Below are 6,617 nucleotides of genomic sequence, written 5' to 3' on the forward strand. Positions count from 1 at the left end.
TTTTTCTAAGTGTCAAGGAGGGTGTCGCTTACAGAAGGCCCACCCGCCTTGGATCGACACCCGGTTAAGAAAAATGAAAAAAGTCCCTCTATTTAATGGAAGTCAGCAACAAAAAGCTGGATTTTTTCTAAGTGTCAAGGAGGGTGTCGCTTCCAGAAGGCCCACCCGCCTTGGATCGACACCTGGTTAAGAAAAATGAAAAAAGTCCCTCTATGTGATGGTAGTCAGCAACAAAAAGCTGGAATTTTTCTAAGTGTCAAGGAGGGTGTCGCTTACAGAAGGCCCACCCGCCTTGGATCGACACCCGGTTAAGAAAAATGAAAAAAGTCCCTCTATTTAATGGAAGTCAGCAACAAAAAGCTGGAATTTTTCTAAGTGTCAAGGAGGGTGTCGCTTCCAGAAGGCCCACCCGCCTTGGATCACCACCCGGTTAAGAAAAATGAAAAAAGTCCCTCTAGTTAATGGAAGTCAGCAACAAAAAGCTGGATTTTTTCTAAGTGTCAAGGAGGGTGTCGCTTCCAGAAGGCCCACCCGCCTTGGATCACCACCCGGTTAAGAAAAATGAAAAAAGTCCCTCTATTTAATGGAAGTCAGCAACAAAAAGCTGCAAATATGACAGAGTATCTAGGAGGGTGTCCCTTCCAGAAGGCCCACCCGCCTTTGGATCACCACCCGGTTAAGAAAAATGAAAAAAGTCCCTCTATTTAATGGAAGTCAGCAACAAAAAGCTGGAATTTTTCTAAGTGTCAAGGAGGGTGTCACTTCCAGAAGGCCCACCAGCCTTGGATCGACACCCGGTTAAGAAAAATGAAAAAAGTCCCTCTATGTGATGGTAGTCAGCAACAAAAAGCTGGAATTTTTCTAAGTGTCAAGCAGGGTGTCGCTTCCAGAAGGCCCGCCCGCCTTGGATCACCACCCGGTTAAGAAAAATGAAAAAAGTCCCTCTAGTTAATGGAAGTCAGCAACAAAAAGCTGGAATTTTTCTAAGTGTCAAGGAGGGTGTCGCTTACAGAAGGCCCACCCGCCTTGGATCGACACCCGGTTAAGAAAAATGAAAAAAGTCCCTCTATGTGATGGTAGTCAGCAACAAAAAGCTGGAATTTTTCTAAGTGTCAAGGAGGGTGTCGCTTACAGAAGGCCCACCCGCCTTGGATCGACACCCGGTTAAGAAAAATGAAAAAAGTCCCTCTATTTAATGGAAGTCAGCAACAAAAAGCTGGATTTTTTCTAAGTGTCAAGGAGGGTGTCGCTTCCAGAAGGCCCACCCGCCTTGGATCACCACCCGGTTAAGAAAAATGAAAAAAGTCCCTCTAGTTAATGGAAGTCAGCAACAAAAAGCTGGAATTTTTCTAAGTGTCAAGGAGGGTGTCGCTTCCAGAAGGCCCACCCGCCTTGGATCACCACTCGGTTAAGAAAAATGAAAAAAGTCCCTCTATTTAATGGAAGTCAGCAACAAAAAGCTGCAAATATGACAGAGTATCTAGGAGGGTGTCGCTTCCAGAAGGCCCACCCGCCGTCAGCAACAAAAAGCTGGCTAACCCTAACCCTAACCCTAACCCTAATCCCAACCCTAACCCTAACCCTAACCCTAGGTGTCCAGGCGGGGGTCCCTTCCAGGAGGCCCCCCGGCCTTGGATCACCAGCCGGGTCGATAAGTCAAAAGTAGTCCCTCTATTTGATGGAAGTCAGAGGAAAAAAGCTGGAAATATGACAAGGTGTTCCGGAGGGAGTCCCTTCAAGAACGCCCCGCTAACCCTAACCCTAATCCCAACCCTAACCCTAACCCTAACCCTAAGTGTCCAGGCGGGTGTCCATTCCAGAAGGCCCACCCGCCTTGGATCACATTCCGGTTAAGAAACATGAAAAAAGTCCCTCTATTGAATGGAAGTCAGCACAAAAAAGCTGAAAATATGACAAAGTGTCAAGGAGGGTGTCGCTTCCAGAAGGCCCGCCCGCCTTGGATCGACACCCGGCTAAGAAACATGAAAAAAGTCCCTCTATTTGATGGAAGTCAGAGGGAAAAAAAGCTGGAATTTTTCTAAGTGTCAAGGAGGGTGTCGCTTCCAGAAGGCCCGCCCGCCTTGGATCACCACCCGGTTAAGAAACATGGAAAAAGTCCCTCTATTTGATGGAAGTCAGCAACAAAAAGCTGGATTTTTTCTAAGTGTCAAGGAGGGTGTCGCTTCCAGAAGGCCCACCTGCCTTGGATCGACACCCGGTTAAGAAACATGGAAAAAGTCCCTCTATTGAATGGAAGTCAGCACAAAAAAGCTGAAAATATGACAGAGTGTCAAGGAGGGTGTCGCTTCCAGAAGGCCCACCCGCCTTGGATCGACACCCGGTTAAGAAAAATGAAAAAAGTCCCTCAATTTAATGGAAGTCAGCAACAAAAAGCTGGATTTTTTCTAAGTGTGAAGGAGAGGGTCGCTTCCAGAAGGCCCACCTGCCTTGGATCGACACCCGGTTAAGAAACATGGAAAAAGTCCCTCTATTTGATGGAAGTCAGCAACAAAAAGCTGGATTTTTTCTAAGTGTCAAGGAGGGTGTCGCTTCCAGAAGGCCCACCTGCCTTGGATCGACACCCGGTTAAGAAACATGGAAAAAGTCCCTCTATTTGATGGAAGTCAGCAACAAAAAGCTGGATTTTTTCTAAGTGTAAAAGTTGGGATTTTTTCTAAGTGTCAACTTTTGGTGTACCAACCCTTCCAAAATAAAGTCGGGATTTTTTCTAAGTGTCAACTTTTGGTGTACCAACCCTTCCAAAATAAAGTCGGGATTTTTTCTAAGTGTCAACTTTTGGTGTACCAACCCTTCCAAAATAAAGTCGGGATTTTTTCTAAGTGTCAACTTTTGGTGTACCAACACTTCCAAAATAAAGTGGGGATTTTTTTCTAAGTGTCAACTTATATAGTCGGGATTTTTTCTAAGTGTCAACTTATATAGTCGGGATTTTTTCCAAGTGTCAATTTATAAAGTGGGGATTCTTTTCCAAGTGTCAACCTGTAAAGTGGGGATTTTTTTTCCAAGTGTCCACTTTTGGTTCACCATGCCTTCCAGAGTCAAAGAAGCCCCCGAGTGAGACCCAAAAAACCGGACCGAGTGATGTCATTTGGGGTCCTATTTTCAGTCATTTTGTGGGATTTCGGTGACGCCGAGGAGGGAAGCAGGTGTCAAGGGACAGGGGGGTGCCTGTCCCTTTAAGAAGGCCGGCTTGCCGTGGATCTACACCCGGGTAGGGAATTCAAAATAGGTCCCTCTATTTGCTGGAGGGAAGCAGGTGTCAAGGGACAGGGGGGTGCCTGTCCCTTTAAGAAGGCCGGCTTGCCGTGGATCTACACCCGGGTAGGGAATTCAAAACAGGTCCCTCTATTTGCTGGAAGTCAGCACAAAAAAGCTGGAAATATGACAGGGGGGGGAAAAAAAAGAAGAAGCTGCAATGATGGCAGAGTGTCCATGTGCCTGTCCCTTTAAGAAGGCCGGCTTGCCGTGGATCTCCACCCGGGTGGGGAATTCCAAATAGGTCCCTCTATTTGCTGGAAGTGCCCCCCCAAAAAGCTGTCCATTTCCCCAAGTTTTTAAGGAGGGAAAAGCCACTTTAAGCCTAAAAAGGAAAGCGGGGATTTGGAGCCCTCCGGTGGACTTCCGCCGCCGCTGCACCCTTAGAAGAAAAAGCTGCACTTATGGCAGAGTGTCCATGTGCCTGTGCCTTTAGGAAGGCCGGCTTGCCGTGGTTCTGCACCAGGGTAGGGAATTCAAAATAGGTCCCTCTATCTGCTGGAAGTCAGCACAAAAAAAAGCTGGAAATATGACAGAGTGTCAACTTTTAGTGTAATAGACCTGCGAAAGTCAAAGTGGGGATTTTTTCTAAGTGTCCACTTTTGGTGTACCAACCTTTCCAAAATAAAGTGGGGATTTTTTCTAAGTGTCCACTTTTGGTGTACCAACCTTTCCAAAATAAAGTGGGGATTTTTTCTAAGTGTCCACTTTTGGTGTACCAACCCTTCCAAAATAAAGTCGGGATTTTTTCTAAGTGTCAACTTATAAAGTCGGGATTTTTTCTAAGTGTCAACTTATAAAGTCTGGATTTTTTCTAAGTGTCAACTTATAAAGTCGGGATTTTTTCCAAGTGTCAACTTATAAAGTGGGGATTTTTTCCAAGTGTCAACTTATATAGTCGGGATTTTTTTTCAAAGTGTCAACTTGTAAAGTGGGGATTTTTTCCAAGTGTCTACTTTTGGTTCACCATGCCTTCCAGAGTCAAAGAAGCCCCCGAGTGAGACCCAAAGAACCGGACCGAGTGATGTCATTTGGGGCCCTATTTTGAGTCATTTTGTGGGATTTCGGTGACGCCGAGGAGGGAAGCAGGTGTCAAGGGACAGGGGGGTGCCTGTCCCTTTAAGAAGGCCGGCTTGCCGTGGATCTACACCCGGGTAGGGAATTCAAAACAGGTCCCTCTATTTGCTGGAAGTCAGCACGAAAAAAAGCTGGAAATATGACAGAGTGCCCCAAAAAAAAAAAGAAGCTGCAATGATGGCAGAGTGTCCATGTTGCTGTCCCTTTAGGAAGGCCGGCTCGCCGTGGATCTCCACCCGGGTGGGGAATTCCAAATAGGTCCCTCCATTTGCTGGAAGTGCCCCCCCAAAAAGCTGTCCATTTCCCCAAGTTTTTAAGGGAAACAAAAACCAGGGTTGGGGTTGGATGCATCACACTGTAAGTCTCGGCTGCAGCCAGAAGCAAGTATTAAAAAGATAGACATCAACCAGGGGAAAACAAATCCATTCATCAATAAATCATATCCAAATTTAAAAAAAGAGGCAGCTCAAAAGAGAGGGTGTGTGTCCAGCAGAAAATAGGCATGATAAACAAAGAGGGCTGGGGTTTGGAGGAGGGCAAAATGTCCCGCAGCCGGCCGCCCGAGTTCCGGGATGCCCAGCACGTCCATAACGCACCCCGCAAAGTCAAACTGGAAGTGGAGGGGAAAAAAGCTGGGAAAGAAGTTAAATGTCCTCAAAGTGTTCCAAAATCAGTCCCACGAGTCCCGCAGCTGGCCACCCGAGTCCAGGGAAGCCCGGCACCTCCGTAACAAGGCCCGCAAAGTCACACTGCAAGTGGGGGAGAAAAGCTGGCATAGTAGCCAAAAGTCCTCAAAGTGTTCAAAAATCAGTCCCCCACCAGCCCCGCAGCTGGCCACCCGAGTCCAGGGACGCCCGGCACAGCCGTAACGCACCCCGCAAAGTCAAACTGCAAGTGGGGGAGAAAAGCTGGGGGAAAATCCAAAAGTCCTCAAAGTTTTCAAAATCCGCACCCGGGACTGAGTCCAGCAAGTCCCCCCGGTCCCAAAAATGCCATTTTTTTCAAAAAATACCCAAAAAATGCGGGGGCCGGATTTCGGAACCGGCGTACCGCTTTCGGCCCGCGTGCCCTAGATTGGAGACCGATGTCAAAAATGGACGCCGGTCGGGTATTTTTTTCCTTGGGGTCTATAGAGAGTAAATCCGGAGGAAAATTGGCCTTACGAGCAAAGGGAGGGATTTTAGGGGGCATAACGTCCAGCCGCGTGCCTCCCGGGTCCCGGGGAAGAGAAAGTCCAGAAAACTCATAAAATCATGCCCAGCATGGAGATCCACAAGTCCCGCCGCAGGCCCGAGGCTTCCCGGGTCCCGGGAATGACCAAAAGACACCCAGGAGTGGACCATCGAAAGTGGGAGGGAAATGGAGGGAAAGTCGGGAAAAAGGTCCAAAATGGGTTGAAAATCATATGATCCCACCCAGGGTAGAGTTCCACAAGTCCCGCAGCGAGCTGCACGAGCCGCAGGAACACCGGGAATGACCAAAAGGCACCCAGAAGTGAACCAGCGAAAGTGGGGGAAAAATGGAGGAAAAGGAGGAAAAAGTACCAAATTGTTTAAAAATCCTACCCAGGATGGAGTTCCACAAGTCCCGCAGCGAGCTGCACGAGCCGCAGGAACACCGGGAATGACCAAAAGGCACCCAGAAGTGAACCAGCGAAAGTGGGGGAAAAATGGAGGAAAAGGAGGAAAAAGTACCAAATTGTTTAAAAATCCTACCCAGGATGGAGTTCCACAAGTCCCGCAGCGAGCTGCACGAGCCGCAGGAACACCGGGAATGACCAAAAGGCACCCAGAAGTGAACCAGCGAAAGTGGGGGAAAAATGGAGGAAAAGGAGGAAAAAGTGCCAAATTGTTTAAAAATCCTACCCAGGATGGAGTTCCAGAAGCCCTGCAGCGAGCTGCACGAGCCGCAGGAACACCGGGAATGACCAAAAGGCACCCAGAAGTGAACCAGCGAAAGTGGGGGAAAAATGGAGGAAAAGGAGGAAAAAGTACCAAATTGTTTAAAAATCCTACCCAGGATGGAGTTCCACGAGTCCCGCAGCGAGCTGCACGAGCCGCAGGAACACCGGGAATGACCAAAAGGCACCCAGAAGTGAACCATCAAAAGTGGGGGACAATTTGAGAAAAAGTTGGAAAAAGGTCCGAAATTGATTAAAAATCCTACCCAGGATGGAGTTCCAGAAGCCCCGCAGCGAGCTGCGCGAGCCGCAGGAACACCGGGAATGACCAAAAGGCACCCAGAAGTGAACCATCAAAAGTGGG

This window comes from Nerophis ophidion, unplaced genomic scaffold, assembly GCF_033978795.1.
Source record: "Nerophis ophidion isolate RoL-2023_Sa unplaced genomic scaffold, RoL_Noph_v1.0 HiC_scaffold_84, whole genome shotgun sequence".
Classification (NCBI taxonomy): domain Eukaryota; kingdom Metazoa; phylum Chordata; class Actinopteri; order Syngnathiformes; family Syngnathidae; genus Nerophis; species Nerophis ophidion.